Source organism: Nicotiana tabacum, chromosome 2, assembly GCF_000715075.1.
Source record: "Nicotiana tabacum cultivar K326 chromosome 2, ASM71507v2, whole genome shotgun sequence".
NCBI classification, from domain to species: domain Eukaryota; kingdom Viridiplantae; phylum Streptophyta; class Magnoliopsida; order Solanales; family Solanaceae; genus Nicotiana; species Nicotiana tabacum.
In genome coordinates this window covers 44,641,438-44,649,728 of record NC_134081.1, presented here as the reverse complement: position 1 = coordinate 44,649,728, position 8,291 = coordinate 44,641,438, and the positions used below count along the sequence as shown (strand labels likewise).

Below are 8,291 nucleotides of genomic sequence, written 5' to 3'. Positions count from 1 at the left end.
GAAAAGTACAATTTTGAATTATTCCATGTACTATCAAATGTGACTTAACCATCTCACGTTTTTCCGAAGATGTGTTATAACATTTGATACATGGACAACGTATTATACGCGCTTCACTTAATCTTGTAAAAGCAAAATCCAAAAAATTATCCACCCCAGGCTTGTAAACATTACCAAGTCGGTCATGGACAAGTTCCATCCATTTCTTATCAGGTGCCATAATCTGGTACATGTGTAATATATATGTATATATGATTAAAATATATATATTAGCCAGAAGTAAATATTTATTCAACAAGCCAACAAATAAGCAAACACTTCAACTTGTATGTAGTACAAATGTATACTAAAGCAAAATCGATAATAATCATCATATCGACTTTTAAATTCGTAATTCAGATTGAAAAATCTAAAGTAAAAGCAAACATAGGTTACATATATGAGCTTTCTAAAGTATCACAGCCACGATCAATGTTTTAGAAATAAAACAATGATCATCTAACAATTTTTACAATAATGAATACAGACATCACTAAGAAATATAATGAAAACAGAACAATGATCATATAACAACTTCTATTTCCTGGAATTAAAATTAAAGGGCTAATTAAGAAATATAGCTCAACTTTATTTGGCCAGAACATCATCTTCTAGGTAAGATAAGAAAACAATACTTCAATTCATTAAATTAAACAGCAAAGAACTTTTCAGAGAACTAGTCAAAGAAGTTTTTTTCTTCTGTACTAACTATTTACAATAGCAAAAGGCAATAATTTTTTATTTAAAAAATACAACATCAGGCATTGCTATTTTTATCCCACTAGCATATTATTTTCATTGGTAAATGGAGTTTCTTTGTTAAATCTTGCTAAAATAATACATTAATATTATGTGATAATCTTTTTGGAGATTGCTTTGATCACAAATGGTCATAAAAAGAGGTTTTTCAGGAACTAATCAGTGAAGATCTAAGGAACACCACATCTAAACACATATTGTTACAAATTATGAGGTAAATTTAATCCCTACAAACTTATTTGATTCTTAAATCTAAATATTCCAGCAAGCAAACAAATAGTAGAGGTACTGCAAGAAGCCTCGCCATAAAGGGCGTCGAAGTAACTATAAATCTGAAAAATATACATGTAATTATAAGAAGAAATTTAATATTTTAAAAGTAGAGAGATAAAATAAAGACCCAATTTCACAATAATTATAACTACAAGTTTAGCGACTTGAGTTTACCTTGACGAGAAGGAGAACGGAACCCGGCTATTAGCGTTGACACAGATTCACCAGAGAAGACAAATTATAAGCTATGTACAGCAAGAAGACCAAATTTTTTTGTGATTATTTATTGAGTTTTGCTCTCTATATATATAGTGTTAATCACTGGAGAACTTCACCGATCGAATAGGGGGCAGTTGCAGCGAGCACCCTATTTGTTCGTGATTCTTTGCCTCTTCTTTTGCTGAATTTGGTGTATGTGTTTTGGGATAACATTAGAGTGAGAGATTGTAGAGTTTGTTTTTGATAATTTGGGGGTTATGCACGGATTTGGTTAAGAAAAAAAGGAGGGAATAATTAGCGCTCAGTTTTCATTTTATTCAGATAGTAAAAAATAACTTTAACGACCGGAATAAATATTGGCCACTATAAGTATACATATAACGACTGGATTAATTTTCTTTCGTAAAGAAGTTGTCGTTAAAGACCTCTTTTCTTGTAGTGTACATCTTGACTTACTTCCTACCTTTCCTCAACTTAATGTATACTCCAGTATGTTTAAAAGTAAAAGGATCAACGGTCCAGATGTATGGTCGGCTCCTCCATCTTCGTGCCTAGGTAAAACTCCACTCTTTTTTCCCTTGTGCTCTCTTCTGTACCCCCTCCCTCCCCCTTTTGCTATCGTCATCTCTCAATTGTCATTCTCCACTACCTCTTCGAATTCAAATAGAACCCTAATGGCTTCATGCCACTATAAATAGAACATTGAATGTCCTCACCAAGCACACCTAAGACATCAGAAATACACTAAAAATATAAAAAGAGAGCATTAAAACTTAAGAATTTTCTGTTGTTCTAAATGTTCAGAAGTCCTGCTCTAATCTCCTTTTTTTTTCTTCTTGTACGAGTTCGATTGCTGTATGTTAGTTATATGTTTGGATTCCTAAACTGCTACAAACTTTCTTTACTTGGTTTGCTGCTCCGAAAAAGGTCAGTGAACACTGATCCCCTCTTTATATCTTTCAATTAGTTATGTGGCTTTTCGTTTCGATGCTTTTCTGTTAGTTACTTGCTATTCTGATTCTTCATGGTATTCATCAATGGTCAAGCAACTATCTCATTATGTTCTGTCCTTGTGTTACTCTTGTTTAAGTTGATAATACTTTCCTGAAAATTGTGTTTACTTCTATCTTGCTGATAAATTAACATTCCATGATGGTTGCTAAATGTTTTCATGATCACATAACTTAAGTGACTCCTTATTGATTTTTGTAAATAATCTGTTGATTCTTCATGACTATTTGGATTTCATGATAGTAGCTATATGCAACTCTTCATGTGGTATTGATTGAATGACACCTATTTGACTTCTATACTTCTATACTTGACTTCTATACTCATCATGCTAATTATGCTAATCCAGTAATGTCAACCTTCACATGCTCTTATTTGAGAAATTTTATGTTTATATCACTATGTCAACTCACCTATAGTCCCCTGTTGATTTAAAGGGTCTTCCCAATAGCTATGCTTATCCCATTATGCTAATCTATTTGTCTAAGTAAGAAGCCTTAGATAACAGCTATGTTTGGCCTCATATTGATTCTGTTTAACTGAAAGGGAATGGTCTATCATGATAGCCTAATAAAGATGTGAATACATGACAGATCTTGACATAGAGTACCACAGTAACCCTGCTTGTTTATCTAAAATGATATTCTGTATTCCTCTGCCTGTTTGTTTTGGCCATTTATGTTTTCTAGTTCTTCCATGATCATGTGATGTCTAAGACACTATTTGGAAAGACTTCTCTTGTCAATTTGAAGGATTTCTTATCTTGATAACTCAATAGCTTAACTGAATTTTGTTAAACATATACTATGCCATGCCTATAGGATCTAAATGGTAGACTTTTTTGGTGTAACTTCATAGTGAACTTACTTACATGTTTAAGTGAACATGTTCTGATATGTTTGCCCTGCTTCAACCAACTGAGAATGAACATCTCTACTAACTGTCTTATGTCTGTTTGACATCGCTATTTATAGAAGAACTTAATCAAGAATCTCAGTGTTGTTTGGATCGGGTAATTTGTAAACCTAATAGACTATATGTTGTCACTCCGTGTTGTGATACCATGTCCATTAGGTCCAAACAAAGACTAAAACTAACTTTCCTATTTATATTGAGGTCTTTGCTAATCTGGTTGATTGATATACTCCGTGTTGAAGTCTGAGTAAAATTATTAGCCTAAGTGTTTAATGATGTAAGATCCTAATTACATGCATACTCACCCAAAACGTTTCTGAAGATTGTTCAAATGCTTGTTGACATGTTCTGATGATATGAACATATTTAAAGGGATCCTGAAGTGTTGAACTTACGATATAATTAATAAAGCTAGTGCATATGTTCTTCTTTATTATTTACTGATATTTATATCACTTAATAAGACACTTATGAACTTGATGTGGTTAGAAACAACTCCTATCTGCTGATGGCATACAATTGACCTTCTTTATTCTATGACTCTGTTTGACTGTAACCTAGTAGTGATCCTCTTAAGTGTCCTATACATGTTATGATCAACTTCGGGGTCTTTGATTTTATTAGAATCCTAAAGGTCTACCTATAGTGATTTATCTTTATACTCAGTGTTCTGATAAGAGATCTTAAGGTCAATATTGTATTGGTTCTGAGCTGCCTATACCCTTGTACTGTAGTAATAGTTGCAATGTCTAATGTGGATGTGTGTTTCCAAATTGCTGAATTTATGAGTGTCTGAACCTTTGAAAAGCTTCTAATGAACCTTTGATACTTGTCTCTTTCAAGTTGGCTATGTGAAACTGCTAAGGTGACACTTTGTTTGTGTCCAAACCTTTGGAAAGAGTAAGAGTTTATGACCCAAGGTATTTGGGTGTGAGCTTGGTTTGTGGTTAAGGTACCCTTCACTGGCACAAGCACAGCTCGGTGTTCATGAGACCCTCGTAAACTCTAATATGTCAAGGGGGACTTTATCCATAAATTATATTTACCCTAAGTCTTTTATCACCGACTTTAATTAATCCTCATAGGTTTAGCACAAATAAAATTGACTTTACTGTATTCCTAAGCTATTTATTATTATCACTTGTTATGATTTTATATTATTTCATCCTATGCTGATATACACTAATTATTATCTTTCCTTTTTGGTATGCATGTTCGATTGGGCCTGCAGAATTCATTTGGGACTCAGGCCCAAGTTCTAGAACCGGGTTGCTTTCCCTGTTAGTTGGAGTCTGCCGATGCTATAGTCAATTTGGGCCTAGTTTTCTTGCCAGCCCAATCTCAAGAGTCCAACTTTCATTCCTCTCATTTTTAACGATAGCTGTTATTATTTGTTGTTGTAATGACCCGACTGGTCATTTTGAGCATTTGCACTTCGCTCAGTAGTTTGAGGACATGAGTAGCTCCGTATGATGTATTACGACTTGTCTATATCGACAATTTTGATTTTTCAGGTAATTCGAAACTGATTTGGAAGAATGAATTTCATGATTGAAGCTTTAAAGTTGGAAGAGTTGACCAAGTTTGACTTTTTAGTATTTAACCTCAGATTGGATATTTGATGGTTTCGTTATGTTCGAATGGTGATTTTGGACTTGGGCGTATGCCCAGATTTTCATTTGGATATTTCTAGAAGGTTTCGACGCTAATGGGAAAAAGTTAGAAATTTGAAGGTTTAGAAAGTTCATAAGTTTAACCGATAGTTGACTTTGAGGATATCAGATTCGGATTGTGATTCCGGGAATTAGAATAACTTCGTTATATTATTTGGGACTTGTGTGAAATATTTGAGTTCATTCCGAGTTGATTTGATATATTTCGGCGCGAGTTTTTGGAAGTCGAAAGTTCGAAAGTTCATAAAAGTTGATTTGAGGTGTGATTCATCATTTCGATGTTGTTATGCATGATTTGAGGCCTCGAGTAGGTCTGTGTTATGTAATGATACTTGTTGGTATGTTTGTACGGGGTCCCGAGGGTCTTGGGTGAGTTTCAGATAGTTTTTTTATGTTTCGACGTTGTTTTTTCAAGCATAAATGCTACCACATTAAGAAAATGAGCTCCAGTTTCTGTTTTGATCAAAGCATTAGATCCGTATCGTAATTGCGGAGCCATAAATAAAAGAATCGTCAAATTTGGACATCGTATGAGGAGTTTATGGTCATTTTACTAAGAATTAGGTTGCTAGATTTGTCAGATTAATTACGAAATTGCTACTGACTTCATATTTAAAAATCTTTACTATTATTAAATATTAAAACCAACATATCTCCTTCGTTATAAGGTCAAATGGAGTTATTCAAAAGCCTAGCATCACTGAAACGTTACAAGGAATCCATTGGAGACATCAAAAGCGAGTTTCGGGATTGTTTGGCATATGAAACGAGGCAGAACAGCTGGGCAATAATATTTAATATCGAGGGTTTGTTCATTTGGTTATATTTTGAGTTGGGGAGCTTGGATTTGGGAAATATTTGAGGCTATTTTCACCATATGAATTGGGGTAAGTATTTTCTGCTCGGTTTTGGTTATATTTCGTGGATCTATCTTCGTTTTTGGTAATTGGATTGTGAATTTTAAAGAAAGAATTAGGGGTTTTTGTCCAAAGTTTCATAGAGTGAATTTTTGAGTTTTGAACATCAATTCGGAGTCGGATTTGAGTGAAACTAGTATGATTGGACTCATAATTGAATGGGTTATCAGATTTTATGAGTTTCGTTGGATTCTGAGGCGCCGGCCTAGGTTTGACTTTTTGGTTGACTTTGGGGTTTTGATTAAAGATTTGACCTTTATCATTTGGAATTGTTTCCTTATGAATGATTTGACATTCTTGAGTTGCTTTTGGCTAGTTTCGAACCGTTCGGAGGTCGGTACGTGTGGGATGATATTTTTGGAGCATCGTTTAGCTTGCTCCATATTGGATTTGGCTTGTTCGAGGTAAGTAACACTTCTAAACGTGTTATGTGTTTGGTGTTGATGTGACACATATGCTGGGTGATGGGCATGTGGGCGTGCACCGTATGAATTGTGACTCCGTTATTTCTGTGATACTGTGTAGTTACCTGATCTTATCTGTAACCATGAAATCTCTACGTACTAGAGCCATTGAGCTCTGATGCATATTAGAAAACATGTCTAGGCTACATGCTTATTCTGCTGGGACCCGTAGAGGTCATTTTTGTTGTTGAGTTATTTGTTTACGTTGTAATTACATACTTAGTCGTACGCATTCATATGCATATCATATCTCAGTCTATGTTACCATTTATTAATACATCACATCATTATATTTGGGCTAATTTTCATGACATTGTGAGCCCAAGAGACTGGAGAGATTGATGACTGAGCGAGGCCGAGGGCCTGATTGTGAAGATATTGATGGGATAGGGCTGCATGTCGTAGCAAGTATTATTGATTTATGATGGGAGCAGGTTGCACGCCGTAGTAAATGTTATTGATTTTTGATATGATTGGCTTATTATAGCATTTGAGCTGAAGGAGTCCCTCCGGAGTCTATACACACCCCCAGTGAGCGCAGGTACCTACTGAGTGCGAGTGTCGAGTGCGAGTGCGGAGTGACTAGGAGGATTGAGTGACTGTGAGGACTGAGTGACTGTGAGGATATGAGTGATTGGGAGGATTGAGTGCATTGATTCACCGAGATTATGCATATGGTTTCATCACTACATTGTATTACAGTTGGCATGCATACATAGACATGTAGGCATAGAGATGTACTTTTCTCATGCCATTTGATAATGAAACGGCTTACCTGTTGTTGGAAGTTTTTGGGAAAAATCACAATTTTCAAACTTACTCATATTTTGGTATTATCGGTGAAAGATTTGGGATTTACTGTTATACTTGAAAAGCATGCCTATTTTTAGTAACGGTGAATGAGCTGAGAATCATATCTCTGAGTTATTTCTTGTACCATGTTATTTATATTGTTATGAGCTGTCTCTACTTATTGGAGTTGGACTCTGACCCTTGTCCCAGCTCGTCACTACTTTCAACCTAAGGTTAGGTTTGTTACTTAATGAGTACATGGGGTCTGTTGTATTCATACTACATTTCTGCACCTTGCATGCAGATGTTGGATGCTGATGTTGCTGTGTATGGCGGGAGCTGGATTTGAAGATGTACCTGTGTTCCGGTTACAGTTGCCTCTTGTCCTTTATAGCTTTAGAATTTTTAATCTGTTTATGTATTTTTCAAACAGGTGACGTATTTATTTCATACCAGCTTTGTAGACTCTAAATCTTAGAAGCTCATGATTTGTACTACCAGTGCTTGGGAAATTCTTGTATAAAAGCAATTGTTTTATCATTTCTTTTCTTGATAAATCTCATTAAATTTGGATAGTTATTAATTGGCTTACCTACCAGGTTGGATTAGGTCCCATCACGACTAGTAGGATTTTGGGTCGTGACAAGTTGGTATCAAAGCTCTAGGTTCATAGGTTCTACGAGTCATGAGCAAGTGTTTAGTAGAGGCTTGCGGATCGGTATGATGACGTCCATACCTATCTTCGAGGGGCTACAGGGCATTTAGGATAAACTTCCTATCTTTCTTTGCTTATAGTGCAACATTGATTCAGCTTGAAGCGTAACTCTTTGAATTTCTTCCACGCACTCGTATGCGTATGTGAGCGCTCGGTATCAGTTGTGCATCGACGGCTTGTGATTCCATGGATGAGGTGCGGCATGTGATTTCTGTGTGCCGATGATGGGTCAATCTGGAGGACTTGAGGCTGGGTTTTGACTATAGCTTGAGAACAGGGATTTTGGTTATGTGAGCACGTTCTCTTGGGCTTATAAGTCCGGTTGTGTCCCTATTAGTGGAATTTGTGGCTCGTTGAGTGATTAGATGGCTACATGATGAGTATGATGTGACTTCGGGATATGTTCGGATGGTTCAAATGTCTTGAGAAGAGTTTGCTTGAGATGTAAAAGGACTATTGGGTGCTTGATTTCTATCTTGATGTGACGTACAGTCTCGAGTTATGAGTGTGTTAA

The 8,291-nt window shown here is 35.7% G+C and overlaps 1 long non-coding RNA gene across 2 annotated transcripts; it reads left to right on the top strand.

Annotated features, from left to right (window-relative positions):
• Nucleotides 1-1,806: 1,806 nt before the first annotated feature.
• LOC142170693 (uncharacterized) lies at nucleotides 1,807-7,641 on the top strand. Of its 2 annotated transcripts, XR_012700070.1 has the most exons (4): nucleotides 1,809-2,217; nucleotides 4,448-5,776; nucleotides 6,123-6,210; nucleotides 7,367-7,641. It is a non-coding gene; the product is annotated as an uncharacterized LOC142170693 (long non-coding RNA). The 2 variants fall into 2 exon arrangements; XR_012700067.1 differs by having other exon boundaries at nucleotides 1,807-2,217; nucleotides 4,448-6,210.
• Nucleotides 7,642-8,291: the final 650 nt, after the last annotated feature.